At 43.9% G+C, this 15643-nt stretch overlaps 1 protein-coding gene and 1 long non-coding RNA gene across 4 annotated transcripts in view; one reads left to right on the top strand and one right to left on the bottom strand.

The window, feature by feature from the left end:
• Window positions 1-3179: 3179 nt before the first annotated feature.
• On the bottom strand, window positions 3180-14039 carry LOC114600455 (uncharacterized). 2 transcript variants are annotated; one of them, XR_013393882.1, is made up of 3 exons: window positions 13897-14039; window positions 10101-10128; window positions 3180-3353 (listed from the first exon to the last, which is right to left on the bottom strand). It is a non-coding gene; the product is annotated as an uncharacterized LOC114600455 (long non-coding RNA). The 2 variants fall into 2 exon arrangements; XR_013393881.1 differs by lacking the exon at window positions 3180-3353 and having other exon boundaries at window positions 9970-10128.
• Window positions 14040-14242: 203 nt separating this feature from the next.
• The window catches only part of WWP1 (WW domain containing E3 ubiquitin protein ligase 1), a 46041-nt gene continuing 44640 nt past the window's right edge, over window positions 14243-15643 (top strand). For both annotated transcript variants that reach the window (XM_028736580.2, XM_028736579.2), the window contains exon 1: window positions 14243-14467. The gene's annotated coding sequence lies outside the window, so the exon portion shown is untranslated. The remainder of the gene's footprint in view (window positions 14468-15643) is intronic.

The following is a 15643-nucleotide window of genomic DNA, read 5'->3' as shown; positions in this document are numbered from 1 at the left end:
CAGGAATCTGCTGAAAATAGATTATTATAGAACCTGGCACAAATTAAGCTCTTCCCAAGCAAGAATTAAAAGTCTGCATTTTGCACAACTACCAAATGCAGCGTGGGGGAGTGGGGAGAAAATTATTCATCAGACTGATGATTCTCTGCAGAATACTAATCCATTTCTATATCTTCCTCAGACTATTAAGGGGTGTAGTCTCATGTATTATTCAAACTGTGTTTTTCAGGAGACCAAAACATTGGAAAGATCAGACTACTGTGCAAGCACCTTTCTTGCAAAGTTGAAGAACATTTTGAGGGGAAGCAACGACAAGATCACAATATCCTTGCAACAGAATCCTTCCACCTGCAGCAAACAAATCTGCCTGATTGGGATCCAAATAGAGTACACAAAGAAAATATGTGGTAACATTCTGAATTGATAGTGACTCCATCAGCTTGCTTGCAACGCTCCAGGCTTTAAAAAATAATAATTTTGCAATGTATAAAATACATCTCCTTGACACTTGCTTTACCATTACATAACACTGTAGTGTGGGGATGCAGGTGGCGCTGTGGGTTAAATCACAGAGCCTAGAACTTGCCGATCAGAAGGCTGGTGGTTCGAATCCCCGTGACGGGGTGAGCTCCCGTTGCTCGGTCCCTGCTCCTGCCAACCTAGCAGTTCGAAAAGCACGTCAAAGTGCAAGTAGATAAATAGGTATCGCTCCGGCGGGAAGGTAAACGGCATTTCCGTGCACTGCTCTGGTTCACCAGAAGCGGCTTAGTCATGCTGGCCACATGATCCGGAAGCTGGACGCCGGCTCCCTCGGCCAATAAAGCGAGATGAGCACCGCAACCCCAGAGTTGGTCACGACTGGACCTACTGGTCAGGGGTCCCTTTACCTTTACCACTGTAGTGTAGATGGAGCCATAGCCAGCATCAGAGCACTGTTGGGTGCCTTCTGATGCCCATATCCCTGCAGGGCCTGGGGAAAGTGTGAAAAAGCAGTGATAAAAGGGAGGTGATGGCAAGGATGTAGCATGAGGGGGGGGGCGTTCTGCCAGGGCAATCACCCCGGGAACATTTTTTTGGGGGGAGCTGCTCATGCAGCCCCCCTGAGCTAGCCCTTTGCCGTTATTGGAGGGACACCAGTTGGATATAACCCAATAGAAGTGTGTGGGGGGTGTATGAGAAGAGAGGTATTTGCAGCTCAGAGCTCTAGCTTCATGCTTTTCTTATTTCTTATGTTGCTTTTGCCAGTTTGCCTGGCTAGTTTATTTCTTCTATGTATGCTTAATTAAAGCCAATTGTTGAACTGTGTACACACCCACCCACACCCATAACCAGTACTCTGTTGTCGAGATGAGCAGCTCTAGTGTACCCCTCCTCTTCTCACATGATGAAAAATGATTCACCGTATCTGAAACATCTGTTAGGTTCTGGTGGAACGCTGGGAAGTTAGTTAGTTGGAAATGATGTTAGGAAAGGGCATCTTAGCTGTTACTCCACTCTTGTCTTTCTGCTGCTGTTGTCTCCAGTATAATTTATATATACATATACATACATATATACATATACATGTAGAAATATTCATATACCACCAGTCCATACACTGTAACATGCTGGTGTGCAACAGTATATACAATAAAATATAAGGTAAAGGTAAAGGTAAAGGTACCCCTACCCGTACGGGCCAGTCTTGACAGACTCTGGGGTTGTGCGCCCATCTCACTCTATAGGCCGGGAGCCAGCACTGTCCGCAGACACTTCCGGGTCACGTGGCCAGCGTGACAAAGCTGCATCTGGTGAGCCAGCGCAGCACACGAAAACGCCATTTACCTTCCCGCCAGTAAGCGGTCCCTATTTATCTACTTGCACCCGGGGGTGCTTTTGAACTGCTAGGTTGGCAGGCGCTGGGACCGAGCAGCGGGAGCGCACCCCGCCGCGGGGATTCGAACCGCTGACCTTTCGATCAGCAAGCCCTAGGCGCTGAGGCTTTTACCCACAGCGCCACCCGCGTCCCACAATAAAATATAAAACACCATAAAAACAGTAAAAAGGAAAGAAAAGCTATATAGGCATGTCTACATACAAAAGGTCAGAAAGTCAAAAGTGAGAGTGCCTGCTGGATGAGTGTTCCACAGAAGAGGACTGGTGACACTACATGCCTGATTTCTAGAGGACACCAGTCAATTCTTTGTAACCCTAGGGACAACTAGTAATATTCCTGATTCACCTCATGCTGGACCTCATCATTGTCCTTCCAGATAGCAATCTTACAGTTCCAATTCTTCTTAGTTTCATGATTCACACTTGGAAAGAAATCTAAGGCCCCACAGTTGCCTAAACTGTTCGAGCTCAGAGTTTCACTACTTCTTTTTCTAAGCTCATCACATCCAATTGATGCAATGGTCAAGTGAGGGTCAAGGAGTTGGCTAATACCTACAGCTTTCTATGGAACCAGAGATGGCTTGGACAGCCCAAAATATAAAGAAAACTGTCTCAATGTGGAATGCTGGTGGTTTAACCTTTAACCTTTGAATCTGTGGCTTTCACCAATATAGAGGGACAATAACTAGCTAGCAGTGGATATGTTTGCACACTGGGTTAATAAATCACACTGTGCACAAGTTGTACGCTAGAGTATGCAGCCTGATCAATCCGGCTTCCCTTCTCCCCCATAGAGCTTAGCTTTATGCCATAGCACAGCCCAAAGTCATTAACACATTGGCAATCCAGCAACAAACATGGTTTCAGGCTGGGTAGTGATTGTGGCCTGTGAGGGCAGAACAAACTATGATCCTCAGTGTGAATGTAAAACCAATGTGATTTGTTGTTGTTATAGCCACTGCTGCACCAGTGGTACATAGTTATCTCCCGCTTGGACTACTGCAATGCGCGCTACACGGGGCTACCTTTGGAGGAGACTTGGAAACAACTACAATTAATCCAGAAAGTGGCTGCTAGACTGGTGACTGGGAGCCACTGCCAGAACCACGTAACACCAGTTCTAAAAGACCTACATTGGCTACCAGTACGTTTCCAAGCACAATTCAAAGTGTCGGCTTTGCCATTTAAAGCCCTAAATGGCCTCAGCCCTGTATACCTGAAGGAACATCTCCACCCCTGTTGTTCAGCCCAGACATTGAGATCTAGCTCCGAGTTCCGAGATCTGGCAGTTCCCTCATTGGCCTGGAAGCTGTACGCTGGCTCCCTCAGCCAGTGAAGCGCCGCAACCCCAGAGTCGTCCACAACTGGACCTAATGGTCAGGGTTCCCTTTACCCTTTACCTTTATAGTGCAGATGCACTACAGGAAGAATTGTCTTCATGCAACATTGTGATACTGCATGGGCAGGAACTGACCCCCCTGCAAAAAACAAAGAATTGCACACAGTTTTGTATACACAGCTGCACACAGTACACTTTGTACACAGCATTGTTGAAGCAGCTGACCTCTTTCCCTTTTGGCACTGAAAGCCAAATCAATCAGTCCAGCCAGGTGCAGTCAGGGAGGAAAAAACCTGCTCATCATCAATAGATGCTGGCAACTGTTTTCAAGTTCCCCAAGCCTTGGGGGCAAAGTTTTGTTTTGGTATCATGAAATTAGATCTCTAAGTGATACCCACATTTAGCACATTCTTCAGGTGAGGCTGTCACTTCATCTCCATTTCAGAAAAGCAGGTCTGCTTTTTACCAACTATCAGCTATTTTTAGGCAAAGGAACCCACTTATAATGTGCATGAATTTAAATGAATTTAGATGGGTAAATGAAAAAGTGGTGTTTGCTTATTAAATTTGTTCGCAGTTAGGCAGCTTAAATGATTTGGCACATCAGTGGATGTGAAATTTTTGAAATAAGGTGCACCATGCAGAAAAGAGTAAAAGCACAGCAAAAAGTAGGCTAAAAAGAAAATAATTTGCACGTAACTGAAATCTGGGTCATGAAGGTGCACTAGGCAAATGACCTCCCAGGGTTGAGTCATGAAGGGTACTGATTCTAGTATAATTAATAGTGAATTGTATGTCAAATCCCAATTAAATAGCATATTTCCAAAAATATGAAGCATGATCCTGACAAAAGAACAAAAGTATGTGCTTAGCTCTCCCATATTAAAATCAAGATGGCTTAAAAGGTACTTCTATGTTTTATGGATGTTTAAATTTTAATGTATTAATGGGATGGTTTTATTGTGTTTATTTTGGATGTTTATCATTTGTGATGAAACTTTTTAGTGTTTTGTAAGCTGCTTATAAGAATAATTTTGCATTAATTAATAATAATAATAATAATAATAATAATTTGGCATATATAAAATTTATTGTTGTTGCTATGCTTGTGCTGTTGTTGGTTATTGCTTACCTTTATCTTGATCATGCCCCAAATGCTTTATTAGCAGAGCGCCATCAGCTGAAACTTTCTCTGTCCCCCTTTCTCTCCATTCCCTCCTCCTCCTCCTCCTCCTCCTCACCCCTAAAGTTTGTAGTAATATTCCAAAGACAAATACTGAAACATCTTTGGGAAAACTCTAAAACTGTATTTGGTGAAAAGGATTCATAGTTGTGAGCACATGCTCGGTTGAATGAAAGTGAGTTCAAGACACTGAGCCATTTTGTAACTTTTTGACCTTCCAGGTTTCTACCTTCCAAGCACGTATCTGTAGATAAGACTATAATGTTTCCTATATGAAAATTCTGGGGGTTGCATAAAGCAGGAAATGACTAGTCATTTTAGTATTCCACACTTCAGCATTTTCCTTCTCCTGTTTTTTGTTGATCTGCAGGCTCGGCACACTTCCTCTTTGGGTGTACTGTACTTTTTTGGTGTAATAAAACAAATGTAATCATCAGTGAAGACACCCTTCTTCGAAAAACATAACATGAAACCTAGCTTGTGGCAGTCCTCTTGTTCCCTAATTGTCTCCCATTTCAAATAACTACTGAAGTGAGTGGATTTTGCCAAAAATCAAAAGGAAAAAAAGATGCTGATGAAAGGCATTGCTCTTGCGAGACATAATTTGAATCAATGTATTTTTGATGCCATAGAAGAGGTAAAACCAGATCTTGACAATCTGTACAGTTACTGACAGCACAAGCCTATGCATGTCTACTTAGAAATGATCCCCACTGAGGTCAACAAAACCTATTCCCAGGTAAGTGTGTATAGGACTGCAGTCGACAAAGCAAAAACTTAAGCATCCTAACATTTTCTCAACTACATTTATGTAAGCTTTATTCTTTCAAATAAAGCAGATGTCAAGGAACGCTTGGGGATGTTAAAGCACATATCAGAATTTCACTAAGGTCCTGCCTGCAGGCTTCCCACAGGCATGTGGTAGGTCACTATGAGAAAAGGATGCTGGAATTGATGGGCCTTTGATCCAAGGAGCCTCTTTTTATGTCCTTAACATAAATTTCAATGGGGTTGGGGGTTTTCTTAGGTACGAGAAATTTATACCACTGTAACAATATTCCAGATATCTGTGAGTCTGTGTTTTCATTTCTTCTCCTTCTGCTGGCAGCACTTATCATTAGAAAGCTGAGAGGGAGAGGGTACTAAACTCTGCTTGAGCACCTGTGACTCCTTTACCTGGAAGAAAATCCTAAGACTATGACATCCTACTTTCCAGAAGCAGTAAGGAAAAGCCTCTCTCAGTGTGCCTTTAAAGGCTACTGTGACATCAGCAGGCAACAAATCCCCTTTAGTTTATTCTGCTCTCTGTTTTGTATGCTTGAAAATTACAAGTTCTAAGTGGCAATCTGTGCTATTTAGCAGATTTTAAAACATTTGATTAGCACAGCTACTGCCTTGGACAAATTTGGTGAAAGCTATATGTTGTAGATGCAAGTTTACACTTCTCCCCTCCTGTGCATATTAAGAAAAGTCCTGTCTACCCCAATTCAATTTTAAATGTACATTCTACCACTTAATTGGCATCTTGCTACCACTTAAAAAGACTACAGGGAAACAAGTACTGAATGAAAATAAGGCTTTTTGAGCAGGAACTCCTGGGCTACATCCACACTAAACATTTAAAGCACCTGGCTTTTCCCAAGGAATCCTGGGAGCTGTAGTTTGTTAAGGGTTCTGGAAATTATTGCTCTGTGAGGGTTCCCAGGATTCTTTGGAGGAGGGAAGCCGTGAGCTTTAAATGTATGGTGCAGATGTGACTGTGTTGGTTCCTTTATTCCTTCTCCATATAGGTCTTTCATCATAACAGCAGCAAAAGAGAGGGCACACAGAAGGGACATTTTATCATCTGGACCAAAGCAAAATTTGACCTGGGGCATCAGATTAATGTGTGGTTAGAAATTGCCAGCTGCAATTTGGCTGCTGAGTTGAAACTGTAGGTTAGAGAGCATAATGTTCCTGACCCAAGCCTCCCAATCTTCATACAAACAGACATACAGTGACACAGATTCAAGCAGAAACAAGGAGTCCTGCTGCAGAAGAGCTTATTAGAGAACTGACACTCTTAGAACGAGCAACTGAAAGGTGCAGTTATAATGACAGCCTCAACAAATTGAGATGTACAGTTTCAAACTGTCCCTATTTATACACTTACAAAGAGCTGCTGCTCTATACAGCAGAACTCAGGGATGTCTTCTGAAGGATAGATAATGATATCTCCACCCTGCCAAGGGGACCATGTTAGAAAATTAGAACTGCATGTGCAAACCATGATAATCTCAAGGGGGGTTTTTTGTGTGTGGCCATGTGAGCCAGCATCTGCTGGAAAGTTTCATCGTTTAAAGCCAACACACACAGTTGTGCTCCCCAACCCACCCATTGGCCAGCACATTTACTGAATCGTCTCTGGCCAGGGGTGGGGAACCTCTGTGATGCTGGTAGTGGAGTTCATTGGGGGTGGCCCTCTAAGGGTCACATGCCAGCTAGCCCTAGAAGCACCATTGATTCTGTGACACTGCCTGCCACAAGTAATTTAATCTATGGGTGATGACCCATAGATGAGACCCATAGATGATCCACTAGCTGAGACCTAGTAAAAGAATCCCAATAAGAGGGGTGGGGAAAAGAAAGGAGAAACACAGAGCAGGAGTGGAGACAATATTCATCTACTACATATCAGAGTCGTCACAATACTATAGAACAGATGTTATGAAGTCAGTAGCTTCCTATATGGAAACACTCATGGATAGAAATGTCTTGTAATAATAATAGCTTGATCAGGCCAACGTATGTCTTGAAGTTGGATAATGGCAAGTTAAAATCTGCAGCAGAGATGAAATTTTACAGAAAGTGAAAACTGAAAAGACAATGTTGAAAAGTAGCTGCAGAGGCCTACCAAAGTTTGGGGAACAATTATTTTGGGATCAAAACATGTCCATGGCACTGCTTCAAGCATTTTCTTTTGCTATTAATTTACTATGTATATTTTACATGTTTGTATTAAAATTAAAACTATGAAACTTCTTAAGCATTCTATATGACAGCTAGATCACTCAAGTCTGTGAACGATACTGCTGATCAAAATGTTCTATAAAAGAACATTACCACTGTAGCTACATTTGTCTATGATTTATTGCTTATTGTAGGCAGGGGTAATATGGCTGAATGCCCAGGGAGGCACTTGGCCATAAATCTAACCTTTTAAAAATCTTAAGACTGGGCTGAAAACTGAACATCCTCAGTAACATGATAGACCATTGAGAAATCAGTGCTCAGCTCATGGTGTAGCCAAAATTGAGCACTTTTGCATTTCATTGATTTCCACTGGGATAGTTAAGGATATGCATAACTGTTTTCCATTGAAATCAATGGACCTAAAAGTACTTAACTTTGTCATGTTGTTCAGTTGCACAAGACATTTTGCAATCTTCTGAACGGCACTTTCTCCATAATAGGTATTTCTAACATACAGTAAAGAGAAACTGATTTTGAGTTTTACTAGGCTCTGATCAGATGTAGGGAGTAGAGCATGCTGACTGGACTTCCACCGTTTCTCTAAAGAGCTGCCAATTGCATTCATTTTGTTTCAGCCACAAGTCGGACTAGACTTTAAAAACCACAATTTATCTATTTAGTAAGGATTCTCCTTTCCCAGTTTGTAATGTTAGAGCAAGGATGAATCTTTGTTTGATGCAATAAAAAATTGTAAATCATAGAATTGTAGAGTTGGAAGGGACCCTGTGGATCATCTAGTCCAATGTGACGAAAGTTACATATTTCAAATAACCAAGCAGTAGCTCTACGACTACAAAAGACAGCGCTTGTTACCTCATACTCCGAGATCCTGTTCTCTGGAGGTCTTAGGTATTGCAAAACCCTACGGAACCTGTGCCAAATATGTAAAGGATCTACTACTCCCTTCCCATTGAAGAGCCTTTATGCTCACAAGATTAAATGCCTTCCTCTCTGCAGTGACCAAAGGTAGATTCTCTCATACCCCATATCAAGCCCGTCTGTGTGCCTGCAACCAAGTAGTACCTGATTCAATGGACCACATTCTCTTAGAATGCTCTCTACACAGTAGACCTCGCCAACTGATGCTGAGCAAAATGTTGGACTCCGGCCTATAACACCAAGAAGACAAATGAGGTTTCTCCTGGCAGATAAGGACAAAGATATCACTGTTTTAGTAGTTTCTTTTTTAGCCATAATTTTACCCGAAACGGTTTCCAACGAGCCATCCTTTTGGGGGACAGGGCAAAGCAGAATATCTAAGTGCACACAATCACAGTGTGACCTGATGACCCTTGACAGCTTCACCCTTGTCCTTTTAATTATCCCAGTGACCTGAAATGTTTTATACTGTGATGGCAATTTGATTTTATTTTGATTTTAGTCCAACCCCCTGCAATGCAGTTGTCCCATATGGGGATCAAACCTGCAACTTCGGCATTATCAGCATGATGCGCTAATCAACTGAACTATCCAGGCTTTTTGTGATGCTGCCAGTTGCCCCATGCTGGAATTTGTGCCATTAGAGTACATTATCAAATCAGAATTACTTGAGGGCTTGCAAATGTTGGGGTATTAGATAATAGCCTCAGAGGACTGACATTTACAGGAGCATATTCAGAGGCACATAGTCTCCCTTTTGTAAGGGGCAGGTTGCTGAAAGCATATTGCACCAGTGTTCCATTATTTGCCCTGACTCTGAATTAGTCCCAGGTTCAAGTCTTCTATGTACATCTGAGAGACAGTGAATAGCTCAAAGTCACTTGGTATGTGATCTTCCGGTTATGTACCCTCTGAACAGCATTATTAATCATTATTGTTTGCATTGATGCCTCACCTTATGGGCAAAGCAGTTCACAAGGCAAAATTCTGTATACAAAACAACTTCATGCTGGAGCTGTGTGGATAGGGAGAGGCTAAATATTTCATTCAGGATAACTGAGCTCTCATTCTGTTCTGTTCTGTTGTAGTATAAGCAAACAATGGCCAATTCAGGGTAGAGGGATGAGATAATTTTACTATGGCCAATAGAATCAAAAACATCTCTAGGCATTTATTAAGGCATTTATTTTCTAGAAAATACTTTTGGACAAAACAGGATCTTATTTCTATGTAAATCTGATGCCGGGCAGAGAAAGACTGACAAGGTAAAGAGAACTGACAACAGTAATTCTGTAGCAGGAGAGGACTGGAAATACCAGGGCTGATCTACCTCTCTGTCATGTGAGAATCTTAAGTTTTTTATCCACCGATCTTTCTTCTTGTTCACCTTACAAAACTAGAAGTTGAAGGTAACTATGTTGGTTTATGGGGGCAGGAGTGGGGATCCAAAGGCAACACTAGAATAGCATGAGGACTAATTGGAAAATACCATAAAGAAGGAGGGGGACTGTACGGAGGACTGGCCTCTACAAAGGACTGTTTGGTCTAAGCCTGGTTTAAAAATTAAGAACCAAGGGCAAGCAGGGGCTTTGAAGTTGCCCCTTAGTAGTCAGCAACAGGACAGCAGACTGAGCAGTCCCAGGCATCCCTGGCTCAGTTTTCCCCATGATGGAGAGATGCATTTAAATTATATTCTTTCAAATTTTATATCTATACATTGGCACAGGCACATTTTGTGCAAATTTGCTCCCTCTTTTTTGGTGTTGTGTAGGTGCCTATGATATAATGTAGTGAGAAAGCTGTTGAGCTCACCAGAATTCTCTTCTCCAGGCTGGGTCTTCTGCCAAAAGAAAAAAAGAAAGAAGTGGTGGTGGTTGGTTGTGGCAGAAACAGAAAGAATATTTGGGGGCATGTTGGAAAAGGCAAATCTGCAAATTGCAACAGTGTTAAGCCATAGCTATGGGTAGACATGTTGATCTAAGTTGCTTACAAAGCAGGTAAGTATTTTTTGCTGTTTCCTAAACAAGAGACAGTAAACAGAAACTAGATCAGCATGGAAGAGCTGAGTTGCTAAATGAAACCACAGCTCTTTGCATGTTAATTAAGGTAAACTTGGGAATATGGCAGTACTTTACTCTTATTTAGTCCTACCCCAACATAGTAGGGCTGTATGTGCAGCTGATACAGATGTGCATCAGAATGGTCATCTAGTTCTATTGAACTAGACTGATGTGCCTGAGTATGCTCATCCCATAGGAGCATAATCACACATGCATCAAAATATTATTAGATATAGATCAGGACGACAATGTGCAAGGAAAACAGAACATTAATTTTAATACTGTTTAGCCTTTGGGACAGTGTATATGATCAATTTAAAACCATAAATGCATGCCGCTTATTGTGCTGCTATTGTGCTTGTTTTCTTTCTCCTTTTTAAAAATACCTGCTTGCTTTAATTATTTGCATTTTATCTTGTTGCTGTTTTAAAATTTGTTTGTATGCTGTTTGAAGATTAATTGGTCAAAAGGCTGAGTATGTGTATGACATGACTAGGTGCTTTTCCATCATTTCTCTTTTCTCATTAATTGGAAAAATGTAGTCTAAAGATGCATTTGTTAACATGCCTGACATAGTTTTGGTTGGTTTGCTTTAAGCATGGATCAGGTGATCCACGATTCTAAGAAAGGGAAAGGACCTTAATCTGCCTTATCAGATGACATGAACTGCAGTTATGCCATAATAAATGTGTTATATCTTTTAAGTGCCACAAGTCTCTTTGTTGTTTTTGCTGCAACAAAATAGCAGGCTGCCCCTCTGGAAATCTAGTTCAAGAAATATTTTAATCAGAGGCACCTTTTTAATTGATTCATCCAACTGATATAGCTTGCAGCCCTACTCTGGTGTAAACAGTGGGGTCAAAAGATCATGAAATGAAAAGAGTAAAAGATAAAGGTAAAGGACCCCTGACAGTTAAGTCCAGTCGCGAAAGACTGTAGTAGTGGCTTATCTGAAACTTGTAGGGTATTACTACTGCTACTAACTTCTATTCTTTTCTTTTGGGTATATGCATACATGCACATATGCCCCTGGCAGCTGAAGAGGCACCATGCCTGTGATGAAGTGAAATCTAGTCCACAAAAATTATACTGCAAGACAATTGTTACCTTGTCTTACTTATTTACTATATTTATATCCCGCCTTACTTACAAGGCAATGGCATATGCCATTCTCCCCTTCTCCATTTTATCTGCACAACTGTCCTGGAGTTAGGCTGACTGGCCCAAGCTCACCCATCCCTGGCCCAAATTCACCCCTGTGGGCTTCATGGCTGAGTGAGAATTTGAATTGGGCTCTTGGTTGTTTATACCTCAAACAGTTGCTTAATAACTACCTATTGCAAAAGCATTTCATGTTAATCCTTGTAAATGCTTAATCTGTTAAAAGAAAAGTGCTGCGGCAAAACCTTCCAAGCTTTTGAAGAGAGTACAGAATGTTATTCTCTCACACACTAAAGGATAGCTTGTCTTTAAAAAGTTCAAAATAGCCTTCCCTAAAAGTGATGTATTGAATGGACACTATTCTACTTTCAATATCTTGCTCGCTCATGTTCTTTTCAGTATTCAAATCCACTTGGATGAAAAACCTTTGCGGAGATATTAAATATGTTTTGATTTATGGCTTGGCATATAACCTTTCTAGAACCTTGAGGTCAATTTAAAAAGTAAGAATCCTGCATGAAGCATATTACATTTCCTTCCAGCATAATGAAAAGGTATACCCTGCTGAGATGATGGGTCCAATAGTATATGGAGTTTTAATTCGATCCTGCTAACTTGAAGTATTGCATGCTAGGATATGCAATTGCTGCATGTCACACCGTCACTGGAATATGATTCTTGTGTGTGCCTTATGTAATTTCTTTTAACTTAAAAAAGTTGGGCTAAGGTTAACATATAAATTTCTGCCCTCTGAAAAATGTTAGTGAGGGCAGGAAGTTTTTCATGCAATTTTCTTATGCTTCATATATATATGTTTGTTGAAAACTACTTTTCAGAGAACTTAATATGCTATATTATTAATATGGGGACGCGGGTGGCGCTGTGGGTAAAAGCCTCAGCGCCTAGGGCTTGCCGATCGAAAGGTCGGCAGTTCGAATCCCCGCGGCGGGGTGCGCTCCCGTTGCTTGGTCCCAGCGCCTGACAACCTAGCAGTTCGAAAGCACCTCCGGGTGCAAGTAGATAAATAGGGACCGCTTACTAGTGGGAAGGTAAACGGCGTTTCCGTGTGCAGCTCTGACTCGCCAGAGCAGCGATGTCATGCTGGCCACGTGACCTGGAAGTGTCTCCGGACAGCGCTGGCCCCCGGCCTCTTGAGTGAGATGGGCGCACAACCCTAGAGTATGGCAAGACTGGCCCGTACGGGCAGGGGTACCTTTACCTTTAATATGCTATATTTTTCCTGTGTGTTGTTGTGTTGTTCAGAGTTCTGGAAATACACACAGGCCGTGCTATCCAAATGCTTGTTATGCAAAAAATCACTTATCCAAACACAATGAATTAGTACCCCAACCTTGCTATACACACTCATATATCCAAACAGCCAGAGGTGCATGTAGTACTGTAAACAAATAAGTGCTGGTGGTGCCATACTGGAGAGCTGTATGAGTCTAGGGTTGCCATACGTTCCGAATTTTCTGGACATAGCCAGGAAATGTATCTGAATGTTAACCTTTTGAAATATGACAATCCTCTATGAGTCATACACCATGCCTGCTAAGCCAGACTGCTGCTCTCAGGTGTGATGGAAGTCACTGTCCCTTTGCCAGTGCTGAAGTAAGATCTAGCTACCCTTCCAGCCAACTCCTGCCTCGGGCAGCAAATTGTCTTGGGGCAGGCCTTGTGCAGGCCCCCAAGTTGGATGATGCCTTAGTATGTTTAACATTGCAGCCTTTAGTTGCTTTACAGGGTGATGCTATGCATGTTTTCTTCAGAAGTGGGTCCCACTGTGTTTATTGGGGCTCACTCCCAGGTAAGTGAACATAGACATGAACAAGGCCAGCCCACCCATGAGGGAAGGTGTGGCAACTGCCTCAGGCGGCAGGACCCACAATCCTGCTGTATATATTTACAACCCCCTTGGTTCTTCACTTCTACCCCTTTTTCCTTAGTAGGGAGGAGGTGGCACCATTTTGTGGCTCGCCTCAGGTGCTGAAATGTCTTGGGCTGGCCTTGGGGTTGAAACCTTCGACCTTCCATCAGTTTTGCCTCATCGGCTGACAAGCCACAAACCTGCTCAGGTTACTCCATTCATGGCAGAGAGGCTTGTTGAACAGGCTCAGCTCTTCCTATCGAACCCTAGAAGCTTATATATATGCACAAAACTGCATAAATATAGTAATCTTTTGTTTTTGTTTTTATTTTTAAATAAAAACTCAGTCGTGTCCTCTTGAGCAACTCTAAAAACGCCCCCACTCGGCCAGCTTTTCCAGTTAATTCGGTATAATACTCCCCCTCCCACCCGTCTCGTTTTCTCTCCCACTTGGTTCAGCCCGGGCCAAACGGCGCGCCTCTTTGAAGACATTCTTCCTCAGTTCCCACCCCCTTACTTTTCTCAGCCAGTGGTTCAGCCCGGGGACCTCCGCTCGCCGGCGGAGAGCGGTACTACTGTAAATCAAACTGCTGCTCTTTGCTCCGACAAGTTCCATCTCCTCAGCTCCTTTTGCGTAGTAGGGCTTGAAGCGCCATGTGTGCGCGTGCGCAGGGCGGCCCCGCCCCGCCCCCCTTCTCCTTTCGCCGCTTCAGTCGCGTTTGGGTTGCCTCGCGCCGGATCCTCCTCCTCCTCCCTCCCTCCCCCCCTCCTTCCCTCTCCACCTCGACGGTTGGGGCGCGCGCCGCCAGTGGCAGGCGGGAGACGGGGCGCGCGCGCGCCATCTCTGCCTCTCTCTCTCTGTGTGTCTCTTTTTTCTGTGAGCCAGGAGGAGAGCCTCCAATGCCGCTGCTGTGAGATGGCATCATTTTGTTGCGCTGTGGCGGCAGCGGCGTTAGTGGCAGCGGCGTTTGGGAGCGGTGCCGAGGGCTGAGGCGGCGGCGGCGGCGGCTGGCGTGGAGGGGGAAGGACAACCCTCCGCCACAGCGAGGCGGCGGCGGCACCACAACGCAGCTGGGCTCAGAGCCACGGTAAGGCAGGCACCGAAAAGCAGCCAGCTTGACTGGACTGACTGACAAATAAACAGGCTTGCGCAGCCAAGGCCAGCTCTTCTCGGTCGGTTCCTGGCGGCGGTGGCCTGACGGAGACTCCGGAGGGAGAGAAGCGTCGTGGGGGCCCTGCATTTCTCGCCCCCTTTGGGGGAGGGGGTGGGAGGAAAGGGTGCGAAACTGCGAGTCTCTCCCCCCCCCCCCGCACCCACTCACCCACCCCTTCTCTCTCTCTGCTGGGCCCTCCTGCTGGTTCGGGGAGTGGAGGGCGAAGGGTGTCCCGTGTCTTCTTGCTTCGCCTGCCTCCCCCTTCCAACCCCTTTGCCACTCTTGCCCTGGTGTCACCTTGTTTATTCATTTCATGGATCTTTAACTGGCGGCAGGGGCGGGGTAAGGCAGGCCGTGGGAGATGGGCCAGCTTGAGCCTTGAACCCTGTTAGCAGCGCTGAGTGGATTGGCAGAGCCGTCAGCGCCCTGGGAAGCAGTCCCGGCAGGGCGGCCCCCTGCCTCTCGATCCAAAGGGGGAGGAGAATATTAGTTACATTTTGATTGCTGTTTACCTTCGTTCTTGGAAAGGGGGTAGAGGAAGAAGGAAGAGGCACTCTCACTTTGGGATGACCTACTGTGACTCTGCAGCCTGTCATTCTCTCTCTCCCCCGCCCCCCCAGCTTCGTCCTACCACCCTCCCTCTTTTTGCCCAAAATACTGCACAACATTGCTTTTCTCTATTGCTGCAAAGGGAATGGAAGGCCTGCGACGGTTGATCATACCTTCCTACCAGAATACCGCGTATTCCACCACGTATCTGAAATAATATTGTTTGCAGCTGGATTCTGTTGTATGCTTGGTTGAAAGTTAAGTTGCACTGAATCTGATGTGACTTGCTTCCAAGTAAGTGGGCATATGATGTAGCCTTAACAAATGCTAATAATAAAAAAGATAGTGTTATGCAATAGGGCGGTAATGGGACTCTTCAGAAACTCGATCAGAACAAGGAAGGTCCTGCATAATAGAGGCTTACAATACTTCAGTGTTGAGGTGATGTGACAGTGTCTGCTCTAGGTCTTATGCAGCTGAACTCTCTCAAAATGTTAACAACTCTACAAGTTATTACAATTAGTGCTCAAGTACTGTGTGTTTGTAAATCTACATGGCTGA

The sequence above is a fragment of the Podarcis muralis genome, chromosome 8 (genome assembly GCF_964188315.1).
Source record: "Podarcis muralis chromosome 8, rPodMur119.hap1.1, whole genome shotgun sequence".
Taxonomy (NCBI): Eukaryota; Metazoa; Chordata; class Lepidosauria; order Squamata; family Lacertidae; genus Podarcis; species Podarcis muralis.
The sequence above is the reverse complement of the archived record's forward strand: the minus strand, read 5'-3'. Positions and strand labels throughout refer to the sequence as shown.